This window comes from Ovis canadensis, chromosome 12, assembly GCF_042477335.2.
Source record: "Ovis canadensis isolate MfBH-ARS-UI-01 breed Bighorn chromosome 12, ARS-UI_OviCan_v2, whole genome shotgun sequence".
In the NCBI taxonomy this organism is placed as follows: domain Eukaryota; kingdom Metazoa; phylum Chordata; class Mammalia; order Artiodactyla; family Bovidae; genus Ovis; species Ovis canadensis.
In genome coordinates, this window is record NC_091256.1 from 17,928,165 (window position 1) to 17,945,839 (window position 17,675).

General features: G+C 51.1%; 1 protein-coding gene across 1 annotated transcript in view; it reads left to right on the forward strand.

Annotated features, from left to right (window-relative positions):
- Positions 1–17,675, forward strand: part of LOC138416286 (ankyrin repeat domain-containing protein 26-like) — a 111,053-nt gene that overhangs the window by 28,602 nt on the left and 64,776 nt on the right. Inside the window, exon 5 of the mRNA XM_069545106.1 lies at positions 6,482–6,676. The gene's annotated coding sequence lies outside the window, so the exon portion shown is untranslated. The remainder of the gene's footprint in view (positions 1–6,481; positions 6,677–17,675) is intronic.

Sequence of the window (17,675 nt, forward strand, 5' to 3'; positions counted from 1 at the left end):
CAGTGCACCAGCCCCAAGCATCCAGTATCATGCATCAAACCTGGACTGGCGATTCGTTTCATATATGATGTTATACATGTTTCAATGCCATTCTCCCAAATCATCCCATCCTCTCCCTCTCCCAGAGTCCAAAAGACTGTTCTATATATCTGTGTCTCTTTTGCTGTCTCACATACAGGGTTATCGTTACCATCTTTCTAAATTCCATATATATGCGTTAGTACACTGTACTGGTGTTTTTCTTTCTGGCTTACTTCACTCTGTATAATAGGCTCCAGTTTCATCCACCTCATTATCTTTGAGGGAGGAGAAGGGAGCAAACCAGCTCAAACAGCCCGAGAGCAGCTACACTGCTATGAGGATAGCTGAGGCGAGTCCAGGAGCTTCAAAAAAGAAATACTTAGTACGTGGTAGAGGGGTGGAGGTTTTCACAAAACCTATAGGAAGCAGCACCAACAGCGGGGTGCTAGATGGTTGAGAAAGACAGGAGAGAAAGAGTGCCCTAGCTGAGCCCCGCCCACCCTGCAGGGGAGTCCATGTTGCTCCTGGGAGTTCCTTGTCTGCTTTGAGTTATGCGCCTAGGGCTGAATTAGGCCAAGGGTGCTAGGCAGCCGCAGGCCTGCGCTTTCCCAGGCCAACTCCAGGCTGTGGGAATTCTTTCCTAGCCAGCTCCTCCTTGCCTGGAGCAGGGATTCTGGCTTAGCTGGCATAATGCTGCCAAGCAGGGTATAGGGAATTCTGGAGGCAGGGAGAGTCGCTGCGTCTTCTGAACCGGAGAACCCTCCCCGCTTCTCCCCTTCCACCAGGCCTAGGACCTTTGGTGCTCCGTTCGTTTGGCAGCTCAGCAGAGTCTCTTGCAAGTTTTGTTTTGCTTTCAATCTTGAGGTTGCCTTGCTCTGAATGTCAGCTGGGGGTGGGAAAAAAGATGGCATTCCTTTTTCAGCCAAGGCAGATGTTGCGTCTGCCCTTGGAAGTGGGGCTTTCACTCTTTTTATTTAGCTCCAAGGTGTGAGCACTGGGGCTGTGATACCAGAGGGGCGGATGAACACACAGCCCGGGAGAGGGTAACCAAGCAGAGGGTAAGGAGGGCACTCTGGGCAGCTCTCTCTTCTCTGTGCCAGAGTCAGAGAGTTCACAAAAGGTGCATAGCGGAGGACCAGACAGAAAGACACACCCCCGGACAAAGCTGTCCACCAAGGGCAGGCTTTGGGATCGAGAGTGAGGAAAGGGCCATTCTCTTCTCAGTCCGTCACCTCTTGCTGTGACTTTAGGGGAGCTGCCTTCCCTCTAGGGGCAGGAAGGCCACAGGCACAGAGCGCGTCTCCAAGCTGCGGGTGTGAGAAGTGGGAGATGCAGAAGCAGGAAATGCTCTGACCCCTGAGAGCAGTGGCAGCGGCTTGGCACAGGAGCTGGCTGAAGCCTTTCAGTCCTCGTGTTGACTTTCAGCTGCGCTTCCCTCTTGGTTTCCCTTGTGGCTCAGACAGTAAAGCATCTGCCTGCCATGGAGGAGACCCGGGTTCAGTCCCTGGGTCGGGAAGATCCCCTGGAGGAGGGCATGGCGACCCACTCCAGTGTCCTTGTCTGGAGAATCCCATGGACAGAGGAGCCTGGTGGGCTACAGTCCATGGGGTCACAAAGGGTCAAACACGACTGGGTGACCAACACTTTCACTTCTCTTTTACCCCCTAATCCAGGGTTTGAAGGTAGGACTTGAAAGATATTCTGATGTCTGTTCTCATGAAGCAAATAGGATTGGCTTCTAAGAAACCCCGAGAAACCTCTCCCTGGTACTGTCTGTGCAGCAGAAGATTCTGTTCTCCCCTTGGCAAGGTGTCATCGGCCACACAGCGGGGAAGTCCCTCCTGATGTCCGACCTGGCCGCACCCTCTCTGCGCTGGCTCTGATAAGGGGTGCCTCTGCCGACAGTCCTCGGCCTCCCTGGGGGAGCCGGCCCGGCCCTTCCCTCCTTCCTGCTGGAGCCAGGCCACGAGGGTCTGGGCTACTGCTCCTCCTCCCAAGCCGCGGCCCGCAGGGCTCAGAGCAGACACAGATTTTCCACCGCCGCCCATTCTGTCTCCTCCAGCCAGGCAGGGACCCTGTGAGTCCCCAGCCTGGGGTGCGGGCGGTGACTTCCCAGGCCGACATTCTTGTCCCCTTTCCCAGCTCATGTGCTAAATCTGGCTGAGGACCAGAGGTACTCCCAATTTGGGCGAGACTTTTTGTCGGACACGGTTTCTGCTCATTTTCTTGATGTATTTTTAGGGGAAACCCCTTCCAGTTTCCCGCATTCTCTTGCTTCCAAATCCTCCTTCCCCACTTTGGGAAGCAGTGTACCTGAGAAGCAGCTGTGAAGATGAGGGAGTAAAACCTTCTTCTGGCCTGGGCAAGAATTTATGTGAAATCACAGCTGCTGAGATCAAGGCCTGAGAGCCTCTCGGGGGCTGGAAGAATTGGAATGGAAAGGCCCACATTGGGGGTTGGTGGAGCTCCCAGTCCCACATGGTTCTCCTGTGCGATCCTGCATGTCAGAGAGGATTCATTCCCAAGGCCACCTGCTAGCAGCCCCACACTGCCCCTCCCTGCCAGAGGATCCTGGGGCCATTTGATTTCTTAGGGGGACTTTTATTTAAGAGCTGACGGTGACTTAAGGTGGAGCAGAGAGGTGAGAGAAAATGCAAAGGGAGTAAATGTGTGACTTTGAGAGCATCTAGGTTAGAGCAAGGCCTGACCTCTTTTGTTTTCCATAATGTGTCTTGTTTTGTTTGCTTGGGTCCAAAATAAGGCCAATAATGAAACTTTTATTAAATATAAAATTCATAGGTTGGACTCTGACAGACCTGGTGTCGCCATCCCTGAGGACAGGAAAAAGACAGGACTAATTTACATCAATTGTAAATAAAGAGTAGGAACAAGGCTGCTTTGTCTAGAGGTGCAGAGAAAAGCAGCGAGAGGGCCCGCCCTGAGGTAACTGAAAAGGCTGACCAACCATTCCTGTTTGCCTGGAGCTGACGGGTTGTCCCATGAGACGGGCGCTTCAGTGATGAAATCTGGAAAGTCCTAGGCCGAGTAGGAAAGGTTAGTCACAGCAAAATGAGCCTCAGCTGAGCACAGCTGCCTCCATGCCGCAGCCCCTCTGTGTGTGAGCTGGAATCCAGCTGCTTCTTGTGGAGCAGCTACAGACTGCCACATACTTACTTGAGTAGGTACCAAACCTGTCTAGGCCTCAGTTGGCTTGTATGTGACACGGGGTTAATAGCCGCTGCCGCACAGGGCCTTGCAGCTTTGGTGAGAAGACTCAAATGTGCCTGGCACAACTGCCATCACTTAAATGTTCACAGTAATACCTATTACTCATGCAGTTCATTCAACGAATTTGTGTACATGTCAGGTACGGCTTTAGACCTAAGGAACAAAGACAAAAACCCTGGCCTTGTAGAGGGAGATAAACAAATGTAGAACAAATGTATCCAATAACCTGTTCCAGGAGAAGACCTGAGGAGGGAAACAGCTGAGCAGGCCAAGGGGATCCCATGTGCTGGGGCAGAGACTCCACGTGAAATACGTTGGTCAGCGTTAGGGCCTTTGTCCACAGACCTGAAGGAAGTGAAAGGACAAGCCCTAACTAGGGAAGGGAAATCTGAGAAAGAGAACAGCATGTGCAGGGACCCTGCAATGGAAACGTGTCTGGTGCACACAGAGAATCGCAGGAAGGCTAGCTTGGCGGGATCTCGGTGAACAGGGCGGAAATGGTAGCACTCCACAGGTGGGGAACTGGGTGCTCACGAAGGGGGCCTACGTAAAAGGGCAGATGAGTGCCATGGGGGGTTGGAACAGACCATTCTGGACCGAGAAGAGACCGAGGGCAGAAAGCTAAGGCTGGAAGCAGCAGGCCTGTGGGACGGTCGCCCTGTCCAGCTGAGAGACGGCCAGGGCTTAAAGCAGCATGCGAGCAGTGGGAGATGAGAAGTGAGGGCGACCTGGATGTATTTTGAAGGTAGAGATGATGAATTTTCTGACTAAATGGGTATTGTAGATGAGAGAGAGAGGAGTCAAGGATGATTGCAAGGCATTAATATGAGAACAGAGTGGGGCAGGGTTACCTCGGTGGAAGTGAAAGTGTTAGTCGCTCAGTCGTGTCCAGCTCTTTGTGACCCCATGGACTGTAGCCCACCAGGCTCCGCTGTCCATGGGATTCTCCAGGCAGGAATACTGGAGTGGGTTGCCATTCTCTTCTCCAGGGGATCTTCCCAACCCAGGGATCGAACCGAGGTCTCCTGCATTGCAGACAGATTCTTTAGCATCTGAGCCACCACGGAAGCTCTTTTCGCTAAACTGCTGTTGAGTCTGTTAGCCTTTTGGCCTCCGTTGAACTATTGGCATGTGATAACCTTCTATATCTGATGTGTTGGTTTGCCCTCATAGTCGTCTGCTCACCCTTCTTATGGAGGGAATAGTATCTCCTCCCTTTATGTCATAAATCCTGCTTTCTTAAGAAACATCGCAGCTAGATTAACAAGCTATCAGAACTCCTGTTTCTCCTGGGCAGGCCTAGCCGTCCAGCAGTTCCAAGTTGGCACACGTGTTATCTCAGGTCCCTGGGAGAAACACCCCGCACGGCCCTGTTCCCTAGCAATTCTGCCTCTGCCTGCCTGCGGATCAAGATGCCCTGCCCAGGAACACTCCTTTCCCAGGCTCTGGCGTTTCTTGCCTGCTGAGAACTGACCACTCAGAGTGGTGGGGGCAGGGAGCCTCTGGCAAGCAACCCATGTTGCTTCTAGTGCTTTGGCCAACCCCCCCGCCCCGCCCACCCAGGCTCTCTGCCTTCCCTCTGTTCCTCTCCATAAATCTGTTACCTGCTCCTGTGGCCCAGGTGCCTCATCCTGAGGACAGTGCAGAGATCTGAGGGTGGTCCCAACTGCCAAACCCAATCTAAGGTGTGACGCAGCACCCTCTGCTGTTAGCTCAAGGGGCCTCCTGTCAAGATTTCTCTCGGGAAGCCTGTGTGGTGATATGCTCTTCCCAGGGTGCTGACCTCCTTGCTTCATTGCCCTTGGCCAGAGTTAAAGAGCAAGGATCCTTAGTCTCTGGGTTGGAAGTGTGCAGGGTCCTTATGGGGGAAGGAGTTGGGATGGGCAGTCCCTGCACCCTCTTCTTCCTCTTTTGGTGCCGTCTTCCCATCTAGATGCCTTCTCAGCTAGTCTTCTCTGGGGTGCAGAGAGCCCTTTCTGTGTAACCTCTGTCCCCACTTCTTTGTTCTCTCCAGTCTGTTTTCTTTTTCCTAATCTGATGTGTGTTTCTTTTTTGGTGGTTGTGTTTACATCCTGTTTCTGTCTTATTTGTGAGTCTGACAGCAGAGACAGTCTCTCAGGAAGGGCACCTAAGCAAAGGAGCAGAGTTCTGCAGGGTGAAGCTGGAGAGGTACTGGGGGCCAGCAGGAACTGCACTCTTGAGACAGCTCCTGGAGCCTTTTTTCCTTTCATAACCCACATCATAGTGGATTTTAGAAATAAAGACATCACGTTGGAAAACCAGGACTCAACAAAAGTAATTCTTAAATTTCAGATCTCTTTAACTCTTCTTTTTAAAGCAAAATGGATTTCTATGTTTGTCTGTATCCCTGCCTTCTCTTGTTCCAGAGAGTCCCTCATACCAACTTCTTCCCTTAGGGAAAGGTACTCTGTACCTCCCTACCTTCATCAGACAGGGGAGAAAGGAGATTTCCTTCCCCTATTGCTCAACTAATATAAGAGGGAACTGGAGAATACCCTGTGTCTGGGGTCTGGGTTTCTTCCATGAAAATCTATATCTATGTAGAGAGAGAGGGGAACCTTTTAAAGAGCCAACTAAGACCCTAATGTGTTTCCCATATGGCTCAGTGGTAAAGAAACTGCCTGCCAATGCGGGAGATGTGGGTTTGATCCCTGGGTCGGGAAGATCTCCTGGAAAGGGAAATGGCAACCCACTCCAGCATTCTTGCCTGGGAAATCCCATGGACAAAGGATCCTGGTGGGCTATAGTCCGTAGGGTCACAAAAGAGTTGGACACGACTTAGCAGCTAAACAACAAGACCGTTATGCTCTAGGAACATTTACCAACCTTCCCCTTCAGCCTCTTTCTGCAGTAAAGATTCACTGTTTTAAGCACTGAATTCCAAGAAGGATGGCTGTTGGTAATAGCACCGAGTGGCAGGACAAATCCTCTTGCGAGAATAAACCTGGCTCAGGGCTCTGAGACAGTGCCAGGAAGCTGCCACTGAAGAGGAGAGTCATCCATTTCACCTCCAGTTGTTAAGATACCCTTCCCAAGGCCCTAAGAGAAGGTCAAGCTCCCTGTCTGGCATGGGGTGAGGGAGGTCAGATCTGATGCCAGAGGTCCAAGGTGTGTTCCAGAAAGAGACAAAGGGGCGTGTTAGTTTCCCCTTGCTACTACTCAGGGCTGCTTCCTTGCCTGCTGACCTGTCCTCTTTGTGTGTGCACCCTAGCAAAGACCCAAGATGGAGTGTCCTTGGAAATGCAGCCACTCGACAGCCAGGAGGGGATCGAAATCCAGCCACTCGACAGCCAGGAGGGGATCGACAGTGAGGAAAAGGAGAAGAAGGCCGCCAAGCTGCCCAAAAAAGAGAAGTCCGTGCTGCAGGGCAAGCTGACCCGCCTGGCCGTCCAGACTGGGAAAGCTGGTGAGTAGGTGGGGCCTTCTCAGTGTGTCCGTCAGTCTTCCTCTGGGTCCTCGCCCCTTTGATTACCTCCTGTCTGTACCAACCAGGTCTGGCAGGAAAGAGCCGAAAATTCCAAGTGGCTGGTGCAGTTCAAGAATCTGTGTCCTTCCCTGTGACTGTTGGACCCTTGGCTTTAGCAGAGAGATATGTCTTCCTATTTAGAGTTAAAGGCCCAAAACAAATGGGAGATTAACATTAGCAAGAAGGAAGACTTTAATAACTACTCACCTGCTCAAGTATTGGCTTGAAAATTCCTGGAGGGTAGAGAAGGCTGCTGTTGGCTGGGAGCAATTCTCTAGCTTAGGAATGGCCAGGCACAGAGCAATGAGTTCAAAATGAGGACTGGAAGGCAAAGGAAGACAATGATTAAAGAGGGGCTTTGCAGAGCAGAGGTCACTAAAGGTACTCCTGTGCATCAGGAGAGGAAACAGCTTCTTCTTGCCTGACTCTGGAGAGGGTGATGGGGGGGAGGGTGCGGGGACGGACGGAGCTGGAAGAGGCAGTGAAAGGAAAATTGCTCCTTCAGCGGGTATCCCTCCAAGCAGTCTGCTCCCGCTGTTTACTTCCCGACAGCCCCCTGTGTTCACTACAGAGTCTAGCCCAATGCATCTCTCCGTGTGCTGTTCACCTGGGACCTTGTTACGCTGCAGATTCTGACTCAAGCAGTCTGGGTGGGACCTGTGTTCCTAACAAGCCCCTGGGTGGGGCCCGCACTGCTCCTCTGCTGAGCACAGTGAGAAGCAGGAACCTGCGGCGATCCACTTGAGCATTCAGCTCCTCGGTCACATCAGCCTGTTTCAAGTGGTTGGTCACCACGTGTGGCCAGTGGCTCCCTATTGGACAGTGCAAACAAACAGAGAACATTGTGAGCATCACAGAGTTGACAGAGCGTCAGCCTGGCCTGGTCATTCAGCTCCAGTACCCAGCTAATTTTGACACCATGACACCCCTTGCAAAGAGACAATAGATGAACAAGAAAAATTGAAGTATGAAATCAAATCATTGAGCCTGGCACACAGGTTTGAAGCATTAAACACTTCCTGCCTAAGGCCTCCTGCTGTGCTCCTAATCCCCACCTTATTCTTTAGGGAGAACAGGCCACTGAGGGCTGTCACTGTGATCAGAATTGAGAATGAAAAGGAAAAGGAACACAGAACTAACATTTTTAGTGCTTACTATGTGAAAGGTGTTTTTCATACACTGAATCATTTAATGAGAGTAACCCTGTGAGATAAGTGGGTATCATCTCTTCAGAATAGGAAATGGAAGCATGGATTGCCCAGGTCTGAACCCTGCCTGGACCACTGTCAGTTGCATCACCTCTAGCAAGTTACTGAACTTCACTACACCTCTGTTTCCTCATCTGTAAAACAGGGATAGTGACAGCATCTGCCTCGAGCTGTGAAGTGTAAGTATAGTATCCAAAGTACATAATTGTACGGCTTGGCCAGAGCCAAGCTCAGAATTTGTCATGATGTTACCACCCAGAAGGAGGGTCCGCTATTATCTGGGTGGCTCAGCATGGGGCCGACACCCAGACCTCCCCGAGGGGGGGACCGTGGGGGAAGAAGCTGGGGGGCTCACTTGCGCAGGATGATCTCGGAGGCGCCCTTGCTGTGCATGCGGTAGCCGCCGCCCCGCTTCGCGATGACTGTGCTCATGGACTTGCGCACCGAGTTGACGGTGTACACCTTGTAGAGCTTCTCCTCGGGCACCTCGCTGCGCACGGCGTGGTAATCCTGCTTCAGGTCCGAGACGAAGCCCATCAGGGCGCACTCGGTCTTGTTGCCCACCTGCCGGGGCAGGCTGCCCACCTTCTCTGGAGGCTGGAAAGAAAGGCACCGGTAGGCTGGCTGGGCAAGGGGCCGGCCAGGGGAGGGCTCCCTCAGGGGCTTTCGCACATGTGCCCGGGCCCAGGGGGCTGCAGGCTGTGGTGATCTGGCCCCGGAGCCACCCAGGGCCTGGGGTCTTTTTAGAAACCGTGGGGCTGGTGCTGGTACCTCTAACACTCTCTCTTAGCTTCCAGAAACTAAGTGATTTACCCGTGATAAGCTCAATTCTGCTATCAGCATGAGGCCTCTTTTTAGAGATACTGCCTTTTCATAGTGATTGCACAGCCACAGATTCCTACCTGCCTCACTCCCCCACCCCATCTCCCAATCTACTTCCACGGATTATTCCCTAGTCTCACCCCAAACACGTTCACTGGGGAGTGGGAAATGGGAACTGGGATGGCAATTCAGGCAGAATAAACGGGAGAAAAATCAATGGTTCCTTCCAACTACCCATTTTAAGTGACCTGGCAAAAGAAGAGCTTACCAGAATCTTAGAGGTGTAGGCACTGTTGATGGAAATGCCACTGACAGTGAGGTCCAGGACCTTGGGCACAAGGTCATCAGGGCTTGGGATCTCTTGGTAATGAGTGTCTCCAATGTAAGCCTGCACCACACTCATGCGGTTCATGGTCAGTGTGCCCGTCTTGACCGAGCAGATGGCTGTGGCGTTGCCCATGGTCTCACAAGCGTCCAAGTGCCACACCAGGTTATTGTCTTTCATCATTTCCTACAAAGGAGAATAGATGAGACTGCAGAGGGCCAGCTGCGCTCTCCAAAACACAGGTCAAAGGCCATTTTCTAGCCAGCAACTCTCCGCATTTCATTTCCTGCTCCCATACAAAAACGCAAGATACCATTTTTGTAAACCCTCTTAAGATGCTACTGGGTTAGGTAAACATTGATGCAGCTGATCCAGGTAGTCCTTCTAAAGTGCCAGCGGCTTGTGCCCCTGGAAGGCATCACCCAGAGTTTATGAAGACAAAGTGGCCGTCCTTTCAGCAGAGCTGCTTGGCGCCCTTCCCTCTGGTCTGTGTTCTCAAAGAGCAGAGCCTCACCCCAGCCTCACCTCTACAGAATAGGCTAGTGAGATAGTGACTGCCAGGGGCAGCCCCTCAGGCATAGCCACCACCAGCACCGTGACGCCGATGATGAGGTAGTTGACAAAGTGTTTGATGTAACTGGAGATAGACTCGGCCAGCCACGGTCTGCGATGGATTGCAAAGTTGTCGATCACAAAGTACAGAATCAGGAGGAAAACTGTGATGATCAGACATGATCGGACCTGTCCAGGAAACAAATCACGTGAACCCAGGCTTGAGGGCATTCCTAGGGCCCTAACTGCAGACGGATATCTATCTGGTCATACCCCAAGGCCCTAGCTAGTCTCTGGTCCTTGTTCATTACGGTGTAGGCGAAAGACATGATTTTGCATTCTAAAGACATGGGTATTAGTTTTGGTGCTATACCAACTTGACTCATGGCTTTGGACTGGTCTTGACCCCTCTCTGAGCCTATTTCCTCATTTATAAATAAGGGGGTTGGTACAGTTTTCCAAAAGCAGCATTTTAAGATTCTATCTCAGAGCTACTATCTTCCGACAAATCATGACGTAGTGACTACTGTTACCTCTTTCCTAGCAGTTTATTGACTTTTCCTCTAGTAGACTGAGAACGCCAGGCAATTCACAATGTGTTCACAGCGACACCCTGTGGTGTTAGCACACACCTACATAACTAACCCTCAGAAGAGCGCCTCCCAGCCTGTCTCCTGACCTGGCACAGAGAGAAGACAACAGCAATGGCAACTGTTCGGGCAGTGCTCACCATGGGCCAGGCAGGCACTTCCAGGGAGTAACTCATGAATCCTCACAACAACCCTGCGAGATAAGTTACTACTATCATCCTCTTTCACGAGGAGACAAAGGCACAGGCAGGTGTTGGTATGGCACACCAGAGGGGGACCAACCACCCTGGCCTGTCTGAGACTGAGCAGTTTCCTGGGCTGTGGGACTTTCAGTGCCAGAACTGAGAAGGTCTGCAGCAAACTGCGACAGCTGCTCACCCTGTACATCCTACAATGGAAGAACAAGCTCTGGGTCAGCAAACAACTGGCCTGGGGGCTCCAGCTGCCGTACCTATTGCCTGGCTACTCTTGAGAGCTGGGGGATCAATACTTGGGCACCTGTGTCTACCTGTGGCACAATATCTGGGAAGAGTTCTGCTTTCTGATTCGTATCTTTGCTTTTCCCGAGGGCCCAGTGAGTCAGGGGAATCAGAGCGAGGCTAGAGGTGATTATTTCAGTGAAGGCATATTCAGGGTCAGGACAAGCAAGGCATCAAGCGAGGGTGCACACTTTAGGTAGGCCTTCACTCTCAGGGTAGTGCATTCCCTTGCTTCCTTCTGGTCCTTGGCCTCGCTTGATGTGGGAAGTACACAGAGACCAGTGACAGCCCTCAGTGGCCTTTTCTCCCTAAAGAATGAGGTGGGGATTAGGAGCACAGCAGGAGGCCTTAGGCAGGAAATGTTTAATGCTTCAAACCTGTGTGCCAGGCTCTGAGGTTACTGATATTTCTCCAAGCAATCTTGATTCCAGCTTGTGCTTGTTCAAGCCCAGTGTTTCACATGATGTACTCTGCTTATAAGCTAAATAAGCAGGGTGACAGTATATAGCCTTGATGTACTCCTTTTCCTATTTGGAACCAGTCTATTGTTCCATGTCCAGTTCTAACTGTTGCTTCCTGGCTTGCATATAGGTTTCTCAACAGGCAGGTCAGATGGTCTGGTATTCCCGTCTCTTTCACAATTTCCCACAGTTTACTGTGATCCACACAGTCAAAGGCTTTGGCATAGTCAATAAAGCAGAAATAAATGTTTTTCTGGAATGCTCTTGCTTTTTCCATGATCCAGCGGATGCTGGCAATTTGATTTCTGGTTCCTCTACCTTTTCTAAAACCAGCTTGAACATCAGGAACTCACAGTTTACGTATTGCTGAAGCCTGGCTTGGAGAATTTTGAGCATTACTTTACTAGCATGTGAGATGAGTGCAACTGTGCGGTAGTTAGAGCATTCTTTGGCATTGTCTGTCTTTGAGATTGGAATGAAAACTGACCTTTTCCAGTCCTGTGGCCACTGCTGAGTTTTCCGAAGTTGCTGGCATATTGAGTGCAGCACTTTCACAGCATCATCTTTCAGGATTTGAAAGAGCTCAAGTGGAATTCCATCACCTCCACTAGCTTTGTTCATAGTGATGCTTCCTAAGGCCCACTTGACTTTACATCCCAGGATGTCTGGCTCTAGGTGAGTGATCATACCATCGTAATTATCTGGGTCGTGAAGATCCTTCTTGTACAGTTCTTCTGTGTATTCTAGCCACCTCTTCTTAATATCTTCTGCTTCTGTTAGGTTCATACCATTTCTGTCCTTTATCGAGCCCATCTTTGCATGAAATGTTCCCTTGGTATGTCTAATTTTCTTGAAGAGATCTCTAGTCTTTCCCATTCTATTGTTTTCCTCTATTTCTTTGCATTGATTGCTGAGGAAGGCTTTCTTATCTCTCCTTGCTATTCTTTGGAACTCTGCATTCAAATGGGCATGTCTTTCCTCTTCTCCTTTGCTTTGCACTTCTCCTTTGTTTTTATTTTCAGGAACAAGTGAATGGCAAAGACAGGGCTAACTTTGAGGCAGACATTCCCTTTCTGTTCCCACCCTTCTGGCTGTATCTTTCTTCCTGCTCACAGTTCCAGCAGGAAACCAGTTTCTTCTCCTGGATAGTTTTCCCTTAGCCTTGATGGTTCGTATAACCCCCCGTGTCTGAGGAAGAAAGTGGCGAGAGCTGGAGTCAGAGCACACTGCCAGCCCATTTGCAAAGGCCTTCCACCTCATTCTCTTACAGTCCACCAGTAAACACAGGAACCAGTGCAACCTGATCGCAGAGCAGAGCCAGATCTGGTTTTCACTAGGGCACTGTGGGCAGTCAGGGATCAAACCGTCAGCTAAAGAAGGGGTTTGGAGATCTGTCCTCGTCATCCTGCAGAGTCTGCCAACCAGGTGTTCCACTGCAGACCCGCTCCCTCTCCTAGTCTGTCTGTGGGGATGGGAGGGAAGAGGCTCTCCTGAAAGCCCCTTACCTTTCTTCTTCTCTTCCTCTTCCCACTCACTGGCTCCCGAGAGGGTATAAATTATTCCAGTCTGAGAGCTGATACCCACAGCAGTCGCCGCCATTTGTCCAGAACCTTCCATTACATGGGTCCCTATATGAGAAAGAAGATGGGAGAAGAGTTTTTCCTTTTTTTTTTTTTTAATACCTGGCCACCCTTTGGTGTGAACACAAACTTGGAAGAGAGCAATCCCTCTTCCTTTCCCTCCTCTGCATGGTGTTATACTTGGCAGATAGTAGGCGAAGATCAAGAGCAAGCGACCCGGGGGGGAAGGAGAACAATGTGTGTAGCGGCTTTGGGGTAAGGCTCCTTTCCCACCACCGGCTCCAGCCAGCAGAGCCCTTCGAAGGCTCCTGTAGCATCTGCTCCATGGACAACCTCTGTTAGGTTGCTCAATATCCTTGTATTCAACCCACTGACACGCTACAGCCCCCGCGGAGCCTTGGGGCAGGAGTCGGGGCACGGTCGGAAGACAGGGCAACGTCTGGACCGGTCTCTGGCTGTGTCTGCGGGGAGGGGGCTGGGAGCTGGTGTCGTCAGGGCTTCACCGGAGAGCAGCATGGGGTCCCTCTCCAAGGACTTCTTGACATGGTCCGATTCCCCCGTCAGAGAGCTCTCGTCAATCTTGAGGTCGTTGCCCTGGATCGGGATCCCGTCTGCAGGCAGCAGGTCACCTAGCACACGGCGGTGAAGGGGCGACAGGGAGAGGGCAGGTGAGGACCGTCTGGCCTCGTCTCAGGGCTGCTCCCGGGCCTCCATCTGTAGGCAACAGCTTGGGAGAGCCTGGAGAACCTCTGAAAGACAGCTTCAGATCTGACAACCTGCGATAAAACTCTGCTCTGGGTATTATAAATTCAAATGGTTCCTGATCCCCAAACACCTTACCATCGCCTGAATATTACCTGCTTGTAGTCTAAGACACACAGGGTACAGTCTGACATCTTTGGCAGTGTCAGTTACTGCTTTCTTTGAATTTTTTTTCCATAACCTCCTTAAACTCTAACCTAGAAGCTAACACAATTTGGGATCTTATCTTTTTGGGTCCTCATCAATCGCCAGCGCCCTTATGCCAAAGGACCTAGCCCTCTGTTAGGGAGGGTGTCAGAGGTGTAAGAAACAGAGCTAAAAGAGAAAAGAACCACAGAGCTCTCACTGTATTTGATTTGGGCAATGTCACCCACCACAATCTCAGCCACAGGGAGCTGAATGATGTGCCCATTCAAGATAACGGAGAATTTCTGCTCCTTCTCGATGCGGTTCTGCAGCCCCCGGAATTGCTTCTCCTTGCTCCAGTCATTGAAGGCAGTCACGAACACGACGATGATCACTGAGAATAAGATGGCTGTGCCCTCAATCCAGCCAGCTTCTGCCTCCCCTTCGTCCTCTGGGCTACTGACGGCTAGACCACACTCTAGCCCAGGGAAAGGAGAGAAAGGGTCACCGAGGGGCCTTTGCTGACATTAAAAATGGGGGTTGTGCTCCCGTAACTCCCCAGAACAGAAAGCCAGGGGAAGAGAAGAACAGAAAACTCGGGTAAAATAGCTATCCTGAGGACAGCAGAGGACGGCAGGATTGGGCATCATCTCGTCACCAATCTAACTACTTATGTTTACCCAAAAAAGGCATATGACTAAACAGCATGGAACATGTCAATGAAAACCACAGGCAAGACGCGTATAGAGGCCTTACGACCCCCAGCATGGCAGCTCCCACTGCTATTTCCCGTGACGCCCAGCGTGGGGACGGGGGAACTTTGGGGTACACGGCCTTGTTGGTTTAGTGAGGCAGAGGATTCATAACATTCTGAATAGGATTTACTGGGAAAGGTGGGGAAGACCCTGGAATCAGGATGCGTTGGAAGAATAGCTTACTCGTTATTTTTCAGTTTCCTTTGGAGAACCCACTCAGATAACGGGGTGGGGGCGGGCACACACACAACACTTAAGCTATGAGGTTGGTGCAAAAGTAATTGCAGCTTTTGCATTGTTGAAATTTGCCATTTGCTACTGGAATATGTTCTTAATAAATGTGGTTATGTTACACATCATTTTAATGTGCATGTCTTGCTGTATTTATTTTTTTGCTAAAGACATTTCTTGCTGTTTATTTTATACTAAGACTACGGGAATGATGTTAGACAAGAAGGAAATGCGAGTGATTTTCTTATTTGAGTTCAAAATGGGTCGTAGAGCAGTGGAGACGACTTGCAGCATCAATAACATCTGGTACAGGAACTGCTAATGAACCTGCAGGGCAGTGGTGGTTCAACAGGGAAACGAGAGCCTTGAGGACGAGGAATGGAGCGGCCGGCCACCGGAAGCTGCCAACGACCGACTGAGAGCCGTCGCTGGAGCCGATCCTCTTAACCTAAACGAGAAGTTGCTGAGGAACTTCCGTTGACCATTATACGGTGGTTTGGCACGTGAAGCAAACTGGAAAGGTGAAAAAGCTCGGTAAGCGGGAGCCTCGTGAGCTGATGGAAAACAAAAGAATCGTCATTCTGAAGTGTCATCTTTTCTCGTCCTACAAAACAACAACGGACCATTTCTCAGTTGGATTGGGATGTGTTGCCTGTACTGCTTGACGGGTTCCCCACAGGCAGGGTGAGGCAACCTTTGTCTTGAGAAAAGATCAGCAGCGAGGAGGGTTAGAATCAGAGGATGGAAAAACAACACAGCTTTACCCAGAGGCACGGGACGAGGAGATGCTTGGAAGCTGCATGGAAAGGATGGGCTACTGATGCCGAGGACCTCACACCTCTTCACACTGAAGGGCTGGTCCGCTGGGGGGAGGGAGACACAGCGGCCGGCAGGCTTCTATCTCCGCTGAATACGACCCAAGGGCCTGACTTTAAACGGCAAAGAAAGAGAGGTGGGTTAGAACTAAGGAAGACATTCAGACAGGGATTTTGAAAATGGGAAAATCTGTACCCAAGGGAATACTGTTTGCAGGGTCCATTCCTCCACCCTGAAGAGAAAAACCATCAGGAGAGGTATCGAAGTCTACCTGGGCACCCTGCCTGGAGATAAAGCAGGGGTGTGAACTGGCACCCACGATCGCAGAGTGGGGATTGGAGACCGCTTCCTTCCACCTGCTAGCACTCAGCAGAGAGAAGCAGGAAGCTGGTTCAGGAAGTAGAGCTTGATGCTCTTAACCAGGGCCTCCTGCCTCCTTGGGGCCAAGAGCAAGAGCTGAGAGGCACAGCAGAGCGCTGCAGGGGAACGGGTGGGCGGGGCGGGGGGTTGGCCAAAGCACTAGAAGCAACACGGGCTGCTTGCCAGAGGCTCCCTGCCCCCACCACTCTGAGTGGTCAGTTCTCAGCAGGCAAGAAACGCCAGAGCCTGGGAAAGGAGTGTTCCTGGGCAGGGCATCTTGATCCCCAGGCGGGCAGAGGCAGAATTGCTAGGGAACAGGGCCGTGCGGGGTGTTTCTCCCAGGGACCTGAGATAACACGTGTGCCAACTTGGAACTGCTGGACGGCTAGGCCTGCCCAGGAGAAACAGGAGTTCTAATAACTTGTTAATCTAGCTGCGATGTTTCTTAAGAAAGCAGGATTTATGACGTAAAGGGAGGAGATGCTATTCCCTCCGTAAGAAGGGTGAGCAGGCAACTATGAGGGCAAATCAACACATCAGAATCAGAAGGTTATCACATGCCAATAGTTCAACGGAGGCCAAAAGGCTAAAAGACTCAACACCAGTCTAGCTAAAATGGCTTCCCTGGTGGCTCAGATGCTAAAGAATCTGTCTGCAATGCAGGAGACCTCGGTTCGATCCCTGGGTTGGGAAGATCCCCTGGAGAAGAGAATGGCAACCCACTCCAGTATTCTTGCCTGGAGAATCCCATGGACAGTGGAGCCTGGCAGGCTACAGTCCGTGGGGTCGCAAAGAGTTGGACATGACTGAGCGACTAAAACTTTCACTTCCACCAAGGTAACCCTGCCCGACTCTGTTCTCATATTAATGCCTTGCAATCATCCTTGACTCTCTCTCTCTCTCTCTCTCTCTCTCTCTCTCTCTCTCTCTCTCTCTCTCTCTCTCTCTCTCTCTCTGTCTCTCTCTCTCTCTCATCTACGATAACCATTTAGTCAGAAAATTCATCATCTCTACCTTCAAAATACATCCAGGTCACTCTCACTTCTCATCTCCCACTGCTCGCGTGCTGCTTTAAGCCCTGGCCGTCTTTCAGCTGGACATGGCGACCGTCCCACAGGCCTGCTGCTTCCAGCTTTACCATTCTGCCCTCGGTCTCTTCTCGGTCCAGAATGGTCTCTTCCAATCCCCCATGGCACTCATCTGCCGTTTTACGTAGGCCCCCTTCGTGAGCACCCAGTTCCCCACCTGTGGAGTGCTACCATTTCCGCCCTGTTCACCGAGATCCCGCCAAGCTAGCCTTCCTGCGATTCTCTGTGTGCACCAGACAGGTTTCCATTGCAGGGTCGCTGCACATGCTGTTTTCTTTCTCAGATTTCCCTTCCCTAGTTAGGGCTTGTCCTTTCACTTCCTTCAGGTCTGTGGACAAAGGCCCTAACCCTGACCAACGTATTTCACGTGGAGTCTCTGCCCCAGCACATGGGATCCCCTTGGCCTGCTCAGCTGTTTCCCTCCTCAGGTCTTCTCCTGGAACAGGTTATTGGATACATTTGTTCTACATTTGTTTATCTCCCTCTACAAGGCCAGGGTTTTTGTCTTTGTTCCTTAGGTCTAACGTGTACACAAATTCGTTGAATGAACTGCATGAGTAATAGGTATTACTGTGAACATTTAAGTGATGGCAGTTGTGCCAGGCACATTTGTGTCTTCTCACCGAAGCTGCAAGGCCCTGTGTGGCAGCAGCTATTAACCCCGTGTCACATATAAGCCAACTGAGGCCTAGACAGGTTTGGTACCTACTCAAGTAAGTATGTGGCAGTCTGTAGCTGCTCCACAAGAAGCAGCTGGATTCCAGCTCACACACAGAGGGGCTGC